We start from the raw sequence: 23,411 nt of genomic DNA, 5'->3' as shown, positions 1-23,411 counted from the left end.
TACCCTTGAGTAACCCTTCCCTGCAACTTTTATTTGTACCATTTTCCTTATATTTTTCAAATGTAAACTTGTTGACCTAATAGGTCACACCTAGTTTTGATTTTGACAAATACTCTTGATACTGATGGTTGTACTAAGGATTGCATGCAAGTTCACTGTGCACGTATATTTGGACTAAATGACATATCATGATGGCGTGCAGTTTTTGTGTCAATGAATGAAGAAATATGTGTTGACATATCGACCCTAGTTGGACTTTAGGTACCTACACAAACCTTAGAAAGACCTTAGGGACTAAATGACCTTAGGGCACCCTTCGGTTGACCGACGCCAGGTTTTTGGGAGTACTTGAAAAGACCTTAGGTCCCAAGACATATGCATTAATAAGTCCCCAACATCACTTATTATATCAGGGGAATCAATTCAGGCTAAAATGAACTTAAATGAAAATATTGAGAGGGTTCGAGCGACCAAACCTATGACGTGTAAAACGGCTCGGGCGACCGAACCAGTCAATATGTTGACTTGGTGTTCAGGCACCCGAACTTGATTTGAGCGTATCTTCCTCGGGCACCCGAACCTATGTCAGATCACTTTTCAACTACCAGGGTGACCGAATGATCACATTCAAATTGGGCTCGGGCGACCGAAGTGGTTAGTTCGGTTAACCGAACTTGGAACCGGGCATCCCAAAAGAACAAAAATTTGGCTACTGACTTTTATTCAGCCACCCGAGCATAATTTCAGGCGATTGAATTATTTTAAAATTAATTTGTAATTGTGTCTGTTTGGGCACCCGAACTTCTGGCCGGGCACCCGAACCTTTGACCAGGCACCGGAACCTCGCGGGTTAAAATAATTTTTACTGATTTTTAAATGGGTAAACTGGGTTAATTTTCTTAATGGCTTTTGAAAGAAATTTAATTATACCCATTGTGTCCCCAATGGTCAAAAAAATCCTCATTGTTTATAAATACCCTTTCATTTGTCATAATTAGTAAGGATTAACACTTTGATTAAAGCAAAAATTCTCTCAATTTCCAAAACCCTAGCCTATACTACTCATAATCACTCATACACTTCATATTTCTTGATCTTTCAAGTATTGTGAGTATTTCTAACTTTATTGTGCTTAATCTTACTAGATAGAACTCTCACTTGTATTATTGCTTGATTGATTTTATTTAAGAGTTTAACATTAAAGTTCTTCTACTGATTTCATTTGATAAATCTTGTGTGGGAAGACTTTGTGGGTTGTGGTTCTTGCATTGTCATTACAAGATACCCAAACCTATATTTTTTGTGTGCAAAAATCCTTTTCACTACCTAGTTTTTCAAACAACTCCATTGTACTTTGTATATTGAAATATCTTATTGAGTTTGTTTGATTCAACTTGCTTAGCATATTTGAAACCCCGATCTGATTTTGTATTATTCACATATTGTGTTTCAAATCTTACTTGGATATACACTGTAGATTTTGACTGAGAATTTATACTTGATTGAACATTTAGCATACTTTAGAACATTGAGCATATTTACATATCATTCATGCTTGCAATATTGATTGAGTTGTATTGGTGCACACATCTACTTGTCTAGAAGCGTATTTTCGTGTACAAACTTTATACACATTGGTTGTATTCCAGGCGCAGGCCTGAAGAGGGAGACTAGCCCTATGGCATAGTCTTGAACTGACTTGGACCTAGTTAGGAAAGATAGGTGCGCCATCCTGTTAAGGTGTGTTGGTTGAGGTCAACCCCTTGAATTGACCTGGTTTGTTTAGGTGCTACTCCACCCGTTTAAGTGAGCATTATAGTGGTAATCCTTGTGCTGGTGTGGCCAAGGCAGAGACGTAGGCAATTTGGCCGAACCTCGATAATATATTGCGTGTATTGTTTACTTTTCCGCACTTTACTTTTATTGCACGTGTATGTTTATTTATTGATTGCATAGACAGACCCTAGGTTGTGTAATACTGTTGTTAAACCGATTGACCTAGGCAATAAATTTTAAATACCTAATTCACCCCCCCCCTCTTGGGATTGCACTAGAACTAACAAAACTCTATATGCATTCTCCTTTTTATTTTTCTGTTTTTTTGGATTTTCATCAGCTCTTCACATGTGCACACGTACTTTGTGACATGGTGTGCTTCTTACTCAATTCGGACTTGTGGCTGACCAATTTTGATCCAATAGGCATTGTTAATAAAACATGACTTTAATGTCTCAGCAAAATCTGATTTCAAACTTAAGACCCCAAGATTAAAGATTTGGCTCTGAAATTACGAACTTGGTTTAAAATTTAAACACTTTGGCTTGAAGGTCTATAAGCTCACATGACCCTGTTTAAGAAAATGGGAAATGAAATCAAATCCCAGACTCGAACTGAAGAAAGGAATCGGGTTTTTAGAATTTGGATATTTTTGAGCATTCAGATCTAACCCATGGGATTTTTCAATTGACAGAAGTAAAAGAAATCTTGTTTTGAAATGCTTAGCCGAAGGAGAATTGGGTTTTGAAATTACAGGGCCATGGGAATTGATTCCGCGGACTCGCACTTTGATTCAAGATGACTCCATTTTCTAAGAACCCAGCAACTTAACAGGAGCCAAGGACTCAAATTTAAATATTATGGGGAGTTGAGGTTTCTTTGATTTGAAAATAAAGGGGTTTTGCTCGGGATTCAAAATCAAGTCTTATTTGACCGAGTTTTCTTGGGGTAGTCTGGTTAAAATTGAGGTGTCAACAACAACTTTTCATAATTTTGAGAATTATAAGGGAGTTTAGTGATCATGATAAAACTATAGGGTAGCTTATTGTTTTGTGGATTAAATCACAAGGGTGGTTTTTATAATTTTCCCTTTAAAATTTCATATTTGTCATAACAACATATAAATTCTTTATCTCATTCATTTTAAATTTATTATGAATAATTATGAGTAAATATATATCGAACTGTAATTTTATGAGTGTCATTGATAAGCCATATATTCTACAATAGTAATATAAATAATAATGAATAAAGATAAACTCTTATTAATAAAAAATTCTAATAAGGTGGTAAACATCAATATATTTTAACGGTTAGGTAAATTCAATTTAACTAGATTAAATGTTAAGTAAATTAAAATCAATGAAATCTAAATTTTAACTTTCAAGTTTTCATTTTATTTTATATAAAAAGATTCTCTGAGACATTTGTTTGATCTAAATGACCTCTAAATAGAAGTCATATGAACTGACCCAATAAATAAGTGAACCAGTTAGACCTCAAAACATTTAGTTGCAGTTCAGAATTTTTTTAAAAATTTTCTAATATAATCAGACATGAAAACAGGTCTGATTCAAATTTAAAGGTCTCTTTTTCAATTATATCTCTTATAAAAAATTATAAATGGCAAAAAACTCAATACCCAAGCGATTAAAATTAAAATAAAAAATTCTATTTTATTAAATTATATTATTTTTATGTATAATTATCAATAAAATATATGGCAAGAAAAATAATATTTTTGTTAAATTAAAAACTTTATTTTATGTAATTGCTCATTAATATTTAATTTTTATCAAATATTTATACTCATAACATTGAAAATGTTACAATTTTCCAACCATTAAATTAATTCGGATCTTAAATTTAGTGATCAATTAAAGTTTTGTTCAAAACCCTTTAACAAAATCAGAACTAAATTCAGTATTCAATACTTAACACTTAATTTTACCGAATAAATATCACCGGTTGTTTTTTAAAAGATCCTTTTTTTTTTGTTCCTTTTTTTTTTTTTTGGGCTCCCATCTTTCACTAGCACATGTGTATATATAGTTGAAGTGATGAAAACTAATAATCAAATTAAAGATTTTGTCTTCATTAATTTCTTGAGTGGGAAGCAATGACAAGAGGTGGCCCGTCCAATTCAATCACCCTTTCAGTCTTCTCTCCATTTTTCTCTTTCCCCTTTTAATCATTTTCGTTTTGACTCTTTTGGATCGCCCTATTCTCTGCAAGGAGAAGAGAGCGACCCCCCACTTGCTGATCTTGTCAACTATAATAATAATAATAATAATAATAATAAGGGTAAATTTTAGTAATATTTCTTAAATTGTTTGGACTTAAAATTTTATTTTTAAAATTTTAAAAATTATTTAGGATTAAATTTTATTAATAAAATAAATATTTCATTAGTTGATCATTAGGTAACAGTTAAGTATATATGGAAAAATAAATTTTATAATCTTAACAAAATGATATTTTTAAAGGGTATTAATTTAATAAATTAAATTAAAAAAAATTTGGTTGGTATAATGTTTTGTAAAGTAAATAAGTGTAGTGTAAACCTAATTGATTCTTGAATTGATGGGTTCAATGGATCCAACCGATGACTAGTTGACATCAGCATGACAAAATAATTCTACTGTCATTTAATATTTTTAGTATGTATGTGAAAAAAAAAATTGTTAATAAATCATAAAAATAATTAGAAATCATAATGCTATAAAATTCTTGTCAGACGTAATTTTCGCTAAAAAATTTAATGATAAGCACATCAAAAAACAAATAAAAATATAGTTCAATATTTTTAAATTCAAGTAACCCATCCAACATAGTGTGAAAAAAAAAATGTAAACTAAAATTTCAAAATTCATACTTTAAAAATTAAAATTATAGAGTTGAATGCTAGTTTTTTTTTTTTTTTGTATAAAATATGAACGTTAAATGGATAAAGAAAATTCAAATTTATATTTATTGGTTGACCTTTGCTCAAGTCAATTACATATTTTTTTTTTTTTTCTAATCAACAAGTTGTTGTGTTATTAGATATAGAATTCAATCAAACCTAGAAAGCGAGTCATAATTTGACCAGTTGGCCGATTCGAGTTGATTTTAAACTATATCTCATTTTTTAAAAGATATATTTAGTCATTTAATTTGCATGAAAATTATATATAACAAATATTTTGGAACAATATAATTATCCAATTTTTTTTAGAATTATTAGTATCATTTATTTTTCATATATTCTTAAAACTCAATAATTATTTAATTATATTATCATACTTATGTCAGTTGGTTGACTTGAGCTAGTTGGACCACTGAGATTAGTCAATTTGAGAACTAGGAAATCGATTCACTTATAAGTTCAATTTTTATTAAATTAATATCATTTTCTTAATTAATCTTATCAAAATTGAATGAAAATGGCAAAATTTTTATTTTTTTAAAGGTAAATTTTCATTTTTAAACTAAACTTAACTGTTGACTAGTTGTTGATTAGTAAAAGGTTCTTTTTATCCATAAAATTAAATTACAAGATTTTTTTTTATTGCGGTTTTAAGAAACTCCAAGGTGGAGTATCTCATTCAAAAAACCTCAAAGAGTACTGTTGGATTTTTATCTTAAAAATAATATTATTATTATTATCATTATTTTTTTATTAGTATTATTATTTTTATTCATTGGTTATTTGAAAGAGTAATTATACATTGGTGAGAAAAATATTTTCAAGCCACTCAAAAGTTAAAAAAAAAAAAAATGTTCAATATTTGTTTTTGAGATTTCAAAATTTTTATGCTTCGTACTAAATATTTGATTTTTAAGATGTTTTTATTCCTTTGTTAATTTAGCAACAAATAGCCAAATAAAATCTAAAATTTTGACTATTTTATCCTTACATATCCATAACACAAATCTTTTACAATAACTAGAAATTGAGTTTGCAACCCTTTGTTTTTTTTTTCTTTTTTTAAGGGGGTGGGGGGGGGGGGGTGTTGTGGTTTACATAGCTTGACCCAAAATTGCATGTTTTTTTTTTTTTTCACAAAAAAAATAATGGAGAATCAAATAGATTTACCTCAAATAAAAGATTTTTGTCAAGCACATAGTGCTCTAATCGGCGACTAGTTGGTGTTAGCACAGTTAGGATTAAACTTGATGTCTATCACCAAGCTCCTCTACCAAGAGTTTACAAGCCAACTGTTATCTAATGAACATGTGAAGGCAAACTTGTTGTTCTAATTGTAAGAAGGCAATTGGATCTTGAGTAGGAGGTGCCTATTAGGTTTACTGCAAAAGTTCCACCAACCCAATGCAATTTGGTGTTGCCAAATGAAGGAAAGAGTTGTTTGTGGCTCTTATACTTTGATTTTCTTAAGCAAAGAAAGAACAAAAAAAAAAAAAAACATGAAAAGGCAGTACAGTAGGAGATCGTTGATGAATACCTTGTGTTCATCGATGACAGAACAGCAAAGTCTCATCGACGAAGGTCCTGTGTTCGTTGATGAGAAAATACCGAGAGTAGGAAAATCTCAAAGTTCTGGACTCGTCGACGCATGTCTGTTCTCACCGATGAGTGGTCTTCTATGGATTGTCGACAAATCCTTGAACTCGTCGACAGAAGGCGCCTGGGCTGCGAGGCAATTTTTCTGAATTTTGAATTTTTGAACATTGGGTGGTTGGGTAAACAGAGGGAAACCTTCGAGGAACTATTATATATGTCATTATGGGCATATATTGATGAGTGAGTGATTATTTGAGAAGCGTATTGTGTACATTGTGATTTATATAGTGAAATTTGTGTGTCATTGATTCTATGGATGTAGGCTTTACTGAACCACGTAAATCTTGTTGTTGTTTTTGTTCTAGTTGTGCTATTTACTTGTTGTATTTATTCCTATGTGCATTTTAATTATTTGATCCATATCACAACAAATTGGTATCAGAGCGATTGTTGTTATGGCATTGAGATCGTCTTCTGTAAGATTTGACATCGTCAAATTTGATAGAACTGAGAACTTTGGTTTATGGTAGAGGAGAGTGAAGGACATTCTTGTGTAACAAAGGATGGCTAAGGCTTTACTTGATACTCAACCGGAAGGAATGGATGAGCCAACATGGGTAGATTTGAAAGCAAAGGTTGCGTCTATAATACGTTTTTGTTTGGCCGACGAAGTTCTCTATCGAGTGATGGAGGAGGATTCTCTAGTGACTATCTAGCGAAAGTTAGAAAGTCGATAGATGTCTAAATCCCTCAATAACAATTTTTTTCTTAAACAGCGTCTAGATTGGCTTAAGATGGTTGAAGGATCAAATTTGGATCAACACATCAATGCTTTTAATCAAATCATAAGTGATTTGATGAGGGTTGATGTAAAATTTGATAAGGATGATAAGGTTTTGATGCTGTTAAATTCTCTACCCTCGACTCATACCTACGAAAATCTTGTAACCACTCTTACGTGGGGAAAAGAAACTCTTGATCTAGAAGAAGTAACAAGTGTTTTGCTAAATTTTCATCAAAAATTGAATATATGTGATGTAGGAGAAGGACTTATGGCAAAGAGTAGTAATAAGTGAGGCAAAGGAAAGTTTAAAAAAGGGTCTAGTCTGAAATCCCAAAATCAATCCAAGAAGATGAAGGAAATCCAGTGTTATAAATGTGGTAAAAAGGGGCATGTGAAATCGGAGTGTCCATATTGGAAGAAGGGAAATGCTGAAAAGCATAAGGGAATTTTAAAATCTATGAATATTGTTCAAGAAAAAGATTCAGCGAATGGTGATGTTCTATTAGTTTCATCGGGGTCAGATAATCTAACGAACCCTTGGATACTTGATTTAGCATGTTCTTATTACATGACTCTGAATAAGGGGTGCTTCAGAACTTATAGGTTAGTGAATTCTGAATCAATTCTTATGGGTAATAATACTTCTTGCAAGATCGTTGGCATAGGAAATGTAAAGATAAAAATTTTTGATGGTGCTCTAAGAACATTGTGTAATGTAAGACATATACTTTAGTTGAGAAAGAGTTTGATATCTCTTGGCATTTTGGATTGTAAAGGCTTCAATTACAAGTCCAAAGATGGAGTCTTGACGGTATGGAAAGGTAATATGATTGTAATGAAAGGACAAAAACTAGATGAGAATATTTACACGTTGCAGGAAACTACAATTGTAGGTGGAACTGCAACTATACATGTTGAATCAGATGAGACTGTCTTGTGGCATATGCGTCTTCGGCATATAAGGGAACATGACATGAAAGAACTACACAAGAGGAAATTATTGAAAGGCTTGAAATCATGTCAGCTGGAATTTTGCAGGATTTGTGTTATTAGAAAACAAAATAAGGCAAAGTTCAGATCAGCTAAACACAAGAGAAAGGGTATTCTTGACTATGTGCATTCAGATGTTTTGGGCTCGGTTAGTGTTGCATCAAAGGTTGGACATGTGTATTATGTGAGTTTCATTTATGTTTACTCACGGAAGGTTTGGGTTTACTTCATGCATCACAAATCAGATACGTTTTCCAAGTTTAAGATTTGGAAGGCTGAAGTGGAAAACCTGACAGGGAGGAGAATCAAATACTTAAGGTCGGATAATGGGACCGAGTACAATGATTCTTGGTTTATGAAGTTTTTTTCTAATAGGGCATCAAGAGACATTTTATAGTTCGCCGAACACCTCGGCAAAATGGTGTGGGAGAACAGATGAACCAAACTCTTTCTGAAATGGCTCAGTGTCTCAGATTAAATGCAGGGTTGCCAAAGAACTTCTGGGCCAAGGCAGTGAGTATAGCTTATTTTCTAATAAACCAATCACCAAGGGTGTCACTAGAGGGTAGAGTGGCAGAAGAGGTTTGGACGGAAAATGCAGTAGACTACTTCGGATTGAAGGTATTTGGGTGTCTAGCCTATGTCCACGTGTGTAGTGAGGAGAGGTCTAAGCTTGACTCGAAGTCTCTTCGTTGCATCTTTTTGGGATATCTAGAAGGTATAAAGGGGTATAAGTTGTGGGACCTAATGGTAAATAAGATAGTGATCAGTAGGGATGTAGTCTTTGATGAGAAGGCTATGGTGATTTGTACTCAAGAGTATGATGAAAAAAAATAGGAGCTAGAAACCTGGGGCAGTGATAAACATGTTGTGCAGGTGGATTTGGAAGCTCAAGGCAACGAAGATGATCATGGTCCTATGGTTGTAAGGAGTTCTAGCTCGAGAAACCAGCAGGTCGGTGATATTCCTATATGGAGATCCATATGTACTATCAAGGTATGGATTTGAAGAGTTAGTATCTTATGCTTTCCTTACTAGTTGTAATGATCCAACTACATTTCAAGAGGCAGTGTACGACCATGAGAAAGATAGGTAGATCGGAGCGATGATTGAGGAGATAGAATCACTACATAAGAACCAAGCTTGGGATTTGGTGGAGCTTCCAGATGGGAAGAGACAGATAGGTTGCAAATGGGTATATAGAAAGAAGGAGGCAATTTCAGAAAAGGAATAAGAGAAATTCAAGGCACGGTTGGTGGCAAAAGGATACTCACAAAAGAAGGGGATAGATTATGATGAGATCTTTTCTCTAGTGGTCCGACATAATTATATCAGAATTGTGTTGGGGTTGGTAGCCTATTATGATCTTCATTTGGAACAAATGGACGTGAAGACGACGTTTCTTCATGGTGACTTGGAGGAACAAATCTACATGGTACAGTTGGAGGGATTCATTGAATCGAGAAAAGAAAATTTTGTTTGTAGGTTGAAAAAATCTCTTTATAAGCTGAAACAGTCTCCAAGGCAATGGTATAAATGTTTTGATTCTTACATGATCAAGATTGGCTACAAGAGGTGTGAGTATGACTGCTACGTATATGTGAATAAGCTTAAGGATGGTTCTCTTATTTTCTTGTTATTGTTCGTCGATGACATGTTAATAGCTGCAAAGGATTTAATTGAGGTGAATCAATTAAAGGACCTGTTGTATAAGGAATTTGACATGAAGAATCTTGGTTCAGCTAAGAAAATACTTGGGATGAAGATTCACCATGATAGAACTACAAGGAGGTTATGGTTATCTCAAGGAGGGGTTATGTACAGAAGGTGTTGGAGAGGTGTAGCATGGCTGATGCAAAACCGGTGTGTACACCTCTAGCAAACCATTTCAAATTGTCTACTACAGATTGCCCAAGTGCGGATAAGGAAATCCAGGACATGTCAAAGGTCCCCTATGCTAGTGCTATGGGGAGTTTAATATATGGTATGGTATGGTATGTACGAGACCAAATTTGGGTCATGGAGTGAATGTGGTGAGCAAGTTTTTTTTTAATCCATGAAGGCAGCATTGGGAAGCTGTAAAATGGATACTTGGATACTTGCGGGGTACATCGGATTATGATATCATGTTCGGCAAGCAATAGGGTTGTTCTTTTGTTATGAGGTTTGTTGATGCTGATTATGTTGAAGATATGGATGATAGAAGGTCTACAATAGGATATGTGTTTACCCTGTAAAATGACCAGTGTGTCAGAGATCCATGGTACAGTCTTTGGTAGCATTGTCCACGACTGAGGCGGAATATATGGCAGTTGCCGAAACTGCAAAGGAAGTCTTATGGCTTATTAGTTTAGTTAGAGAGCTGGGATTACAACAAGATGGTGTGGTGTTGCATTGTGATAGTCAGAGTGTCATTTACTTGGCGAAGAATCAAATATACCATGTTAGAACCAAACACATTGATGTGAAGTTCCACAGGTTCAGGAATTGATTGTTTTGGGTGAGTTTATGTTAGAGAAAGTTCACACGTCTGAAAATGCAGTAGATATTTTGACGAAATCAGTTACTTCAAAGAAGTTCAAGCATTGTTTGGACTTACTCCATGTCTCCAAGTGATAGAAGGGAGACATATCCAACTAAGCGTTTTCAAGTTCAAGGTGGAGCAGTTAAACATGTTTTTCGGGATTCTCCAAAGGGGCGTATAATCGTCAAGGTAGAGATTGTTGTTTGTGGCTCTTATACTTTGGTTTTCTTAAGCAAATAAAGAAATAAAAACATGAAGGGATAGAACAATAAGAGATCGTCAACATATACCCTGTGTTCGTCAATGAGAGAACAATAAAGACTCATTGACGAAAGTCTTGCGTTCGTCAATGAGAAAATACCGAGAGCAGGAAAATCTCAGAGTTCTACACTCTCTGATGAATGTTTGTTCTCGTCATTGAGTGGTCTTCTATGGATCGTCGGTGAATCCCTGAACTCGTTGACGGAAGGCGCTTGAGCTGCGAGCAGTTTTTCTAAATTTTGAATTTTTTAAACATTGGGTGGTTAGGTAAACGAAAGGAAACCTCCGAGGAACTATTGTATATGTCATTCTGGGCATATATTGATGAGTGAGTGATCATTTGAGAAGTGTATTGTGTACATTGTGATTCCATAGTGCAATTTGTGTGTCATTGCTTCCGTGGATGTAGGCTTTGCTGAACCACGAAATCTTGTTGTTGTTCTTTTTCTTGTTGTGCTATTTACCTGTATTTATTTCGCTATGCATTTTAATTATTTGATTCATATCACAACATAAAAGCTAACACAAGAGTTTAGCAAAGGGAGGGAATTTGCTCTCACAAATAAGGACAACAAACCTAGAGAGAATCAACAAAGCATTTGGAACAAGTTAGGAAGGGGCAACACAAAAGAAGTCAGAAGCTCGATTACAAAAAGGTGAAAGGGGAGGCGAAGGCTATCAAGAAGGGGATCCTCATATATGCAAAGCTAGCTCCATAAGCCTTTCATAACATGCTCACTACTTAGGATTGAAGAGACAAAGCTTAAAGAATGAGGGATGAAAACTCTGCGTCATTGTGAGAAAGTTCCTTGCTTGCTCAAAGTGCAAGGATCTAACAAAGCAACTTCAAAGGCCTCCAATTAAAGTTTCCCTTCATTTGAAGACCCGACTTTTATGTTTAAAGGAGCTTTCTCCTCCTTAGGGAGAATTGGCATGATGGAAGGCCAAAGTTCCTCCCTTAGTTTGATTCATAAGTGATATAAAGGATGAAGAAGACCCCTAAAAAGAAGACAAAGGAAAGAAACTGGAGGTAGAAGAAGCAAAAAGGTGCAAGTTATTGAACATCCCAAGCATTTGAAACCTAGATTAGGGGTTAGATTATTAAATCCTCCCAACGATTTGTAACCTAAATTAAGTATCAAATGTTTGAATCTATCCAAGGGTCTACAACACAGATAGGGAGTAGTCATATTGTTGAATTCTCTTAATGTAGATTGAGAGTTAGATTATCAAATCCTTCCAAGGCTATGCAACCTGTACTAGGAATCAAATTGTTGAATCCTTTCAAGAGTTTATAGCTTAGAATAAGGGTCAAAGTGTTGAATTGTCCCAAAGGTCAATAACCTGGAATGGAACTTAGATATTTCCATCATTCTAAGGGTATATATCCTAGATTAAGTGTTAGATGGTTGAATCTCTGATGGCTTGCAACCTAGATTCGGACTTAAATTGTTGAATCCTCTAAAGGGTTATGTAGGTTAAGCTAGAGGTCAAATTGTTGAATCCTTCTAAGGGTCTACAATCCGATTTAGAAGTTGAATAGTGGAATCATGCCAAGATCTTGTGACCCTTAACTAGTGATCTAATTGTTTAATCCTCTTGAGGACCTACAACCAAAATGGGAGTTAGATTGTGGAATCCTCATAAGGGTCTACAACCCATACTGATAGGAAAATTGTCAAATCCTTTTAAAGGTCTACAACCTTAATAAGGAATCCAATTATGATTTTTTAGATAGTTAAAGCAAAGAAGAAACATATGCAATAAATAAGAACATATCATCTTCATTTACTACAAGAAAAAAAAAATACATTAATAGAAGGAAAAATTACAAAAGCACCCCCACTCCTTAAGTGGAGTCCCTCCAATATCCATATTGTTTCCTCCTCATCGACTATGATAACTTTAGTCTCCCTAAGGGCCATGTCAACGAGAGCCCCTTCCTCAGTTTTGATAACAGGGGAAAGACAAGCCCTCTTCTTCAACTAGATTAGTGGGGTATGAACCTTCTAATAGCACCTAGGAAATTATCTCTTTGTCCATGGCCTAGATGCCTTCTTAATTCAAACTTTTCTTTCCATGAGGAGAGGCATACTTGTTGAGTAGCACCCACTAGGCTTAGAAAGTCTTGAACCTCTCAATCACAACCTTGTAAGAATCAACTATCTTAACCTTCATCACCATTAGCTCCTTTTGAGCCTCAAAAAATCTCTATAACCACCTTTTTCAATTCCTTCCAAAGATAAATTGTGATAGCAGACTCAACCCACTATCTTTTATGCCATTTTATTAAACTATTATTGTTGCTGTGTTAGGAAAATCATAGCCTTTGCATTGATGTCATAAGGTATGTTTAACTTTATCATCAAGTCCTCATTGTCCTTCTCCAATCCAAATAGGTATTTTAGGTTAATAGAAGAAATTTTTTAGTAAATACATGGAAGAGCTAAGAAAATCAACTTTTAGAGGGTAGGGAAAATAAAAGTCAAGAAGAAATAAGAAGCCTATGTAGGTGAAGGATCTCACTATATAGTATTAAAAGGTGGTTGTAAGATTAGCTCCAAAGGAGCTCTATTGTAGTAAGGATGTCCTATCAAGAGTCTGAGGCCTCATTAATTAAGAAGAATGCAAGGTGGTTGTGGATGGTTTTGAGATCTTACAACATGAGGGTAGTTGATCCCTTAGCTTAGTGCCTCATAAAGAACATATGTTAAGGAATGGGGTGTCTCTTGCTCAACCACAAGCTCCTTTAACCTTCTCTCAAGTTTTTGCCTTAATAAAGACTACAAAGGCAAAAATATTTGTTTGGTATCTCCTTGATTTAGCCCCTAATAGCCCTAGATTTAGAAGAATAGCTAATGAATAAAGAAGTGGGCCTTGGTTGATCCTGTTAGCTTTGGTGTATTCCCAAGAGGGAGGGTGAATTGGAATTTTAAACTTTCTTCCTAGGTTCAACTAATCCAACAACTAGTATTACCCAAACCTAAGGTCTGCCTGTGCAGTTCCAATATGCACAAATAAATATAACATGCAGAAATTAAATCATGCGCAACATTCACAATATAACATACACGTGCAAAATATAAATTGTGAAAATATAAACAGTGCGCACATGATATGTTATCGGGGTTCAGCCAACTGTGCCTACGTCTCTGCCTTGGCTCACCAGTACAAGGATTCCACTACGGTTCACTTAACGGGTGGAACGGCACCATTTACAACCAAGTCAATTAGCGGGGCTGACCTTAACCTACACCTTACTAGGATGGTGCACCTAACTTTCCTAATCGGATTTAAGCCAATCCGAGACTATTCAACAGGGCTAGTCTCCCTCTTTAAGCCCACGCCTAGAATACAACAAATCTAAATTTATGTACACGAAATGTGCTTCTCAACTAAGCATACTATGTACTACAATACATCATAGTATAATCAATGCACATTAATAATATAGGATCTATAAGCTCAGTGATGTATATGTGTGCAATCAACCCTCAATGTAATGTCTACGTTCAATCAAGCACAAGAGTATTTCAACAAGCCTATCTTTGAAACTATGTATAAAATACCTCAATCTCAAGTTAGGGTTTCAAAGATTTTTAGTAAGTATAATCAAACAATCTCAACCAATGTTTTCTCAAGATGCTAGCACAAGAAATGTTTGAAAATGAGCTTATGAAAATATTTTTGCACAAAAAAAGATTGCTTAAGGAATCTTACAATAACAATGCAGTGACCCTAAAGCCCCTGAGTTTACCCCACACAAGATTTATCAGATTAAATCCTTGGGTAACTCTTGTTTAACTCTCCAAAAATTAAACACAATCAACAAACAAAAATGAGAGTATTAAGTAATATATGATGGATCTCTAGCACTCAAGGCATTCTCACTAAGCTTGGTTTAATCAATAAAATTAGATTAGAAGAGTGTATGAGAGTAGTATGAGCAAAATAGGGTTTTGAAAAATAAAGAGAATTTTAGCTTAATCCTATTTGCTAATCCATGCTTAATTTTCTCAAATGAATGGATATATATATATAGAGGAAGGGAAAAAATAAACTTTGGGGGACGTGCTTGTCTTTTTAAAATTGTTCTAATCAGGCTTAAAAAATTAATCCCACAATTTCCCTTAATTTTCTTAAGTAAAAATTCACCAACCCAAAAGTTTCGGTCGACCGAGCTTATGGTTCGGTCGCTCGAACAAACACAAAAAACGCACGTATTCATTGTTCGGTAGCCCGAATGAATATTTAGGTGGCTAAACAAGGTGATTTTCCAAACCGTCCGAGGTTCGGTCCTTAAGTTCGGTAGCCCGAACTGCCTTGTTCGGTTGCTTGCCGATATATTTAACTAAATAGTTCGGGCGCCTGAGTTGTAGGACCAAGTACCAATGAATGTTCAGTCAACCAAAGACAATACGTTGTTTTTGGTTCGGTCGCTCGAAGTCAAGTCAACGATTGACTTGGTTCACCGTTCGGTCGGCCGAGGCAAAATGAACTGCCAAGTTCGGTTGCCCGAAGTCATATGATTTTGCATTTAAAGTCAAATTGCAAAACATAACATTCCCCAGATAATACATGTGATAATGGAGATTTACTTTCCTTAGTGGGAGTGTTAGGATGTAGGGTCTTTCTAAGGTCATTTTTGAGCTTTTAAACAAAGCCAAAAAATTCGGCGTCTGATCCCTAAAGTCTTTCTAAGGTATTGAGCTTCAAGTCCTACATGTATGATATGCATTAATATTACAGACCTTTCCTATTTTACTATTACTGACTCGAAATGAAACATAATATAAATTACAATAAATGAGTCTTCAAGGTCTCCAGTCTTCAAGTCTTCACATACCATCAAGTGATCTTACTAATATGAGTCTACAATCAAACTTAATAGACATTAAATACCGGAGTATTTGTCATAATCAAAACAGGGTGTAACCTATGAGGTCAATATTCTCCTCCTTTTTGATGGTGACAAATATACCATGCAAAAAGTGGGTATAGCCTAGAAAGGCTCCCCTTAACAATATACATAATGTAAAAAAAAAAAATTCAATGCAAATAATTTGTCAAGTACTAAGTACTCCTACCCCATTTTTGCCTCTCATCTCTATCTCCCCTTTTGGCAACAACAAAAAGGGTTATAAAATAAATAGTCATAGGCATTGGGTATGATACATTAATACACAAGATAAGTTAGTGAAATTTTTTTAAAAAATTTCGGTAGCATGCCGTTTGAAAATAGGATATCTTCCCAAAAATACCTGTATAAAAATGACCTATTTTGAGTTTTAAGATTAATAGTTTATCCACAACTACTTAACCCAAACAGTTCAATATGATCAAGAATTATTTCTTTCAGCATCCAAAAAGATAATATAATCATACAATGCACAATGAATGACAAAGTATGAAATATAGCAATTACACACACAAACAATATAACTAATCATTTAAATGATTTAAATGACGTGAAAATAAGGTTAGACCATAAATATACACAAACCATTGCAATTGAGAAATATCATAAGACCAGTGGAAGATTTGAGTTTAAAGCACATGACATATGATAGCAAATAGTTGGTTTGAACACAAACACAGTCTAACTAGTTCACATACATTTTCATATGAAGTTACCAAACCAGTTATGCAATTTAAAAATATATAATAATAATAATAATAATAATAATAATAATAATAATAATAATAATAATAATAAGGTAAGAGGAAAAGAATTTAGTTTTGAAATTAGTTCTTGCCAAAAAATATATGTAAATAAATATATATTCCCCTTTGAAATGTTTTAAAAAATACTAGGGGTCATCATATGGCAAATCAAATGACTGTGGTAATTTAATATTTTCAATAAAGCATTTCATTCAAACACATGCCACACTTGATTCAATAACAGATCTAAGCTAAACATATGGGTGAGCAAAATAGGGTAGCCATTTTTAATTTCCAGGTTCAATTGGTTCGGGCAACCGAACCTCAGGGCTCAGTCAACCGAATGGCTCGATTTAGGTGACCAAACCTTAGAGTTCAATTGACTGAATGACTACTGCCACTTTGAAAATTCTTGATTTAATTAGTTTGGGCGACCGAACATTCAGTTCAGTCAACCGAAGCATTCGCTATAAGTTTCGCAATGATAGAAAATATTTGAGATTCTCAAATATTAAGTCATTAAAACACGCATGATGACTATAATTTAAATGTTGACATAAATAGCTAACCCTAAATGTGTTTTAGACACTGATTATAGAATATCAATTGAGATTAACACCGTTCTTTGCTGAAAGTTTTTCTGAGTTTGTGTTTCAAGCTTATTGCTTTTCAAAAACCATAAAACCCTAGCTAAACTCTTCGAGCTTCATTGCAATCCTCTTCTGAGAGTGTATTAGAGCTTTATTTGTGTATGTATTTACTCTTATTCAAAGAGTTATTCTTGTACAACTTGATTTTGATTACTTTTTGTATTTTGACGATTTTGGAATTGAGTCGTTGACAAGCGAAAGGGTATTTTTACTTGAGAGGCTTCTCCGCCTATTGAAGGAGAGAGGTTTCTCCATCTACTGAATGAGGAAATAGTGGAATCCTCAATCGGGTTGCTTGAGGCAATGACGTAGGCACAGATCGCCGAACCTTGTAAAAATTCAGTGTCACTCTATCTTCCTTCACTACAAAAAAACAGGGTATTAGTGACAGATCAAATCCGTCACTAATAGTCATAAATTCGTCATTAATAGTATTAGTCACGAATTTATGAGTATTAGTGACGGTTTTAAAATAGTTGCTATATGTCCTGTTACTATTAACTTTTAGTGACGAATTTAAACTTTTGTTACTAATAATGGAGTATTAGTGACAGATTATAATCCATTACTAAAATCCTAACATCGTCACTATATAGTATAGAACGGTTCAACTCAAATTCATCACTAATAGCAAGGGTATTAGTGACGAATTAGAAATTCGTCACTACTAGCATGGTATTATTGACGAATCCGAAATTCGTCACTAATAGAAGCGGTATTAGTGATGAATTAGAAATTCGTCACTACTAGTATGGTATTATTGACGAATCAGTAATTCGTCACTAATAGAAGTGGTATTAGTGACGAATTAGAAATTCGTCACTACTAGTATGGTATTAGTGACGAATCGGATATTCGTTACTAAAAGTAAGTTATTTGTGAAGGATTCAAATTCGTCACTAATAATAGGGTATTAGTGACGAATCTGAATTCTTCACTAATAATTAGAAAAATAAAAAAACCTTTTAATACTAATTTTTTTTTATCATGAATTCTTATATAAGAATCTATAATTACATTTTCAAATACATAAACTGAAACCATAATTACTACAAAATTTGGAAATCATTCAAAATTTTGAATTTAAATACAAATTCAATTAAAATGAAGAAATAACATATGTTCAAATAACAAAAATTATTTAAAAATATTCAAAATTCAAATACAAATACTAGTACAAATTCAAATTAAAATACAAAAATTCCATTTGTTCAAATAACAATAAAAATTATAAAGAAATAGTCAAAAGTTGCATCTGACGACTGTAGTGCATGCATGCATGGCATGGTGTTGATGTTATGACAGCCGCGAATCCTACAAATTAATAGTCATTAAAAAAAAATAGTATACCAAATCGAGGAGAGTTGGCGCTCAGTATAATCAGGAAAAATAATTATATGATATAACAAATTCGCAAAAATTTCATAATCATGCATATTGCATAATTTGTACGGTAGTAATATTAATAATGAAAAATGTAACGTTGCGTTCGAGAGCATAGATTTCGAACATTTTGAATGGATTTGGACAAATTTTAATACAATTTGATATTACATTTTATTTAAATTCAATGTAAATTCAAGTCCAAAGTGTCTCCAAACACGAGGAGCATAAAATAATATTGAAATTTATTAAAGTCTATTTAAATCTAAATTTAAGATGTAAAATGCATGCTCTAGAACACAACATGAGATTAGTTTATGGGGGATTTGCACAATAACTTAATGAGGTATTAGCATTGTGTGGGGAAGGGGATGCAGCGAATAAATCCAGCTAGGGACACGTGTCCATTAGCATGCTTTACTATGTCGTAGACAAGCATTATTGTTCTACTTGAAATAAAACTCTAAACAGTTGTGGAGTTTGCAGAGGAGGGAAATGGGAAGATTCATGGAGAAAAAGGTCATGAACTGGCATGAGCAAGTGTGTTTCTTTTCAAGTCTTAATGAGAAAATATTAGAACTAAATAAAATATGTCAGTAAAATGGACATGAAATTGGTCATTTGTTTGGTAGCTGAGAAAATCATGGAAAATAAAATATGCCCTAGGCGCTTCGGTGATCTCGTGCATGTACCATTTTTTTCCACTTTTTTTTTTTTTTGTTCTTTTCTACAGTGACATTACAACCCATATGTCCAAACGAATCCCTAATTTGTGTCACATCTTGGCATTCCTACGGATTTTCAAAACTAGAAATTTGAAGCATAAATGGAGGGAGGGTGAATGTGGCTACGTGGACAATATTTACATTTACCTATCCACTTGTTAGACGAATTCAACTTAGAATTTGTCCTTATCTGCACAATATTTTAATTAGGACTGATGGAGATGTCAATCCAATCATTATTACTTTAACATTCATTTTATCATAATTATCGGTACTCATTGTTTTTCTTTTTGTTTGGAAAAATTTTAACGAAATTTTCACAGCATGCCATCTGTAAATTGGACATTTTTTCATAAACCCTGCACCTGATAGGTTCAAATAGATCATTTATAAGAAGTTGAAGGCACACGAAAACCTATATACACTACCAGCATACAATACACATCAACTGCATCTGTCATGTAGGAGGCATTCTAGACTAACATGCAATCATGTAGCATATTCACGATAGTAACACATGTATCCATATATTAAATTCAAAATATAAATAGCAGAGAACAGTGGATAGTATTGAGTTTAGTGTAATATTGTTATTCTTTCAGGCATTTGGACATGAACTTTATGAGATGATGAGAACATTTAATTTAAATAATTAAGAAAATGATTCTCCCTTTGAGTTATGTATATATTCAACTTATGTCTTTTTCAAATTTTCAAATCCTTAGCCAAGTGTTTATAATATTTTCAATGATTTCGGCTCGAGAATGAATGCTTTAAGCTTACCGGACCAAAAACATATAAATGAATGTCCGTTCTAATTGAACTAAGTCTACATTGCCTCATTTATTATGATTCCTAAGTTTCACTCATCCTTTCAAAAATATTTTAATATTAAACTAAGCTTATATTTTCTTTTTGTTTGGGAAAAGTTTAACGAAATTTCAGCAACATGCTGTCTGTAAATTAGATGTTTTCCCATAAAACCTGCACCTGATAGGTTCAAATAGATCATTTATAAGAGGTTGAAGGCACACGAGAACCTATATCCACTATCAGCATGTAATACATATCAATTGCATTCACAAAAAAATAAAAATAAAATTTGGACCCCATTACTGTCACCCCCTAACACTCAGTTTAATAGGTTTTAGTGTCCAAGTTAAAATAATGTATAAAGCTCTTCAAAGGAGCAAGTAATACATGTATTCGTTAATCATTGAAAATTTCTCTATATTATAACACAAACAAAATCATAAAATTCTTTTGCACAAGTACTATGTTAAGTTATAAGTACCATACATACCTTCTAATTAGAGGAGCCACCCGCATCATCTGGTCCAGATTGGCGCATCATTTCCTCTAACTGCCTTTGCCTATCCATCATGGCTTGCATCTGGATTTGAAAGCTAGAGACCGTGTCTCTTAATTGTGCGTTCTCTATTTCCATCATCTGCATCCGTCAAACCATCTCCTACTTATCATACTCAGCCTCTCGACGCTGTCGTTCCATCTCTACACGAGCTGCCACACCCATGGATGATGATGCTATTGGGATGATGTATCCACTTCCAAGACCTTTCAACCAGCCCCCCACTCATTGCCCAAGCACCTGGGAAGTGATCTCAAAATCTGTCATGTGTTGACTCCCCTCTGAAACAGGTGCATCCCTCAGCTTGACCATCCGTGCCTAATTTTAGTCATGAAAATGATAAAAAGGAATAAGTAAAACTACAACTTTGATGTTTTGAATGAATTAATAAACTAAATATTTTGTTTCACTTACATGTCTATCCTGCGCACCCTTGCACCACTCCCCTGATCACTGTTGGTGTGTTCTCTGATACAGATTCGGCAGCGGCTCCTCTACGCCAATCTTGGGATCACGCTACATTATCATAGAAAACATCATTAGTATTATGTCATGTAATGGTCAGATAATTTTATATATAGTAATTACCTGGAGATGATTTATGAATGGCCTCGATCCACCGCAATGCGTCGTAGGGAGTTTGTTGTGATTTGCAGCATTTGTTTCACATATGGCCTACAAGGAAGATGTAATGACAACTTATTAGTGACATCATTGTGAAAAATTAGTGATTATAATACAAATACATCACCTGATAGCATGGGTCGCGGAAATGGTGACACACCACCTCTCAATCCTCTTGGGATATCTTATCATACGGCCGCGCTTGTGCTTCATCTCCCATTGCTCGAAAATGGGGGCGCATTTTTGAGTGATAGCTCTTAAATTTATTACACAATTGGACATCAACCGCCCTTCTCACATGGTCATCCGTGAGGATGTCCATATAGGTAATACTATTACAATGTTAGACAGTTGTTAATTGGCTACTATATCAAAAGTAAAAAAACATTTAAATTAAAAATAGCTTTATAGGGTTTGGGAACTTACCAAAATGCGCTGCTCCTGAGTCACCTGTAGCCAACTGAATGTGGCGATTGGAGTATACTGTTGGCATATAATGTCGAGCTCCCTCGTCCACGCGGTGCACCAATCGTTCAGCGGGGCGGTGTATCTTGGAGGAATGTCGATCAAAATCCGCTATTTTTTCCTATCCAGGTACTTCTTCAGCGACATGTTCTTTGCTGCACCACGACCTGACCTGACCGTGGAGGTAGATGCTAAAAGTAGAGTTAATTTAAGAACAACATTATAATCATACACATGAATAACTATCATCAACAGTTGACATGTAAATAAATTAATCGTATCCATACCAACACTGCTCATCATGATCGGCAATTCACCTTGCATATCAGCCACATAAGTGGTATCCATGTCTAGCCGAGGTGTCGATGGCTCAGACAATGGTGTCGCCGCATCAGAATCGACGAGGTCTGCCGATCTGGAGGATGTCGGATCATCCTCATGCGATGTACTCATGTGCCTGAAAGGATTTCTCCAACGTCGGCCTCCTAGTGTCATATCTGTAAATTAATAAACAAGTAAATATAAGAAGTACGAATATTAGATGGATGCAGCATACATATATTTTTAAGTTATTTACACATGTCAGATACATAGTGAAAAAAATAACATGTTTACCCCCCCTATACGTCCCCAATATCGGTATCATCCTCACTTTCTAAAGTGTCTTCCTCTTCACTATAGTACTCGACCCTTGTTTCATCTTCCCCATCAGTTTCCTCATCATCAATGAAGTGAACGTCTACAAAAGGTTCAATTGTAATGTCATTAGTCCTTACGTGTTCTGCCGTGGCACCATCCCTATGCAATGGTAAAGGATCAGCGCCTTCTTTGACAACATCTGCACAGATTGCACAGCTGCACAAACAGATGGTTCATCTTCTTGGAATGTAATCTCACTGGCACTCATCTCACTATCTGCAACTTCTGCAATAGCGTACAAACTTCAGGGAGGAATGTAAGAACCCAAACCATGATATAGGGGTTAATTATATAAAAGAGGGGTAAAAATGGAAATTTCACAGAATTCTTCGACAAGGCCATAATTCGTCGACGAAGGCTAAAGACTACTCGTCGACAAAATTCGGAAGCTCATCAACGAGTAAATGCTGAGAGCCCAGGAAAATTTGGAATATCTGGCTCATCGACGACGTTGCCGATTCGTGGACGAGGTTAGTGAAGAATTCGTCGACGAGGACCCCAATTCATTGACGAATCCCCTCGGGTCAAAGGCCTATAAAAGAATATTTTGAGTTTGCTTTGGGGCTAAGTTTTCCCCAAGCTCTCTCTCTCTCTCTAGAACTCTCCCTACACTCTCTCTCTCTAGTTTTGTTTGCCGATCGTTGGTCGGTTCATAAATCCAACGATACTACGAGGATCAATGAAGAATTCTCTACGTTTCTAGTGGATCGGAATCTCGTTTCGGGGGATTTTGGGTTTCAGGCTAAAATCGAGGTAAGGCTTGGTTTTCATTTCTGATTCAGTATATGTGGAGTAGTACGGATTGTAAGCATGTACTGTACTGTGGTTTGTAGGTTTCGGAGTCTCGGTTTGTGGTTTTGAGGACCGTAGAGTTCATAGTTGGAATTCGGGTTAAGGTAAGGGGATTCTGTTTATATCAGTTTATTTTCGAAATCAGGATTGGTAAGCTTGTAGGTTATGATCGTATGTATGTTATGACTACTTAGTTGGGGA

Source organism: Malania oleifera, chromosome 11 (genome assembly GCF_029873635.1).
Source record: "Malania oleifera isolate guangnan ecotype guangnan chromosome 11, ASM2987363v1, whole genome shotgun sequence".
NCBI lineage: Eukaryota > Viridiplantae > Streptophyta > Magnoliopsida > Santalales > Ximeniaceae > Malania > Malania oleifera.
Note: the sequence above shows the minus strand (reverse complement) of the source record.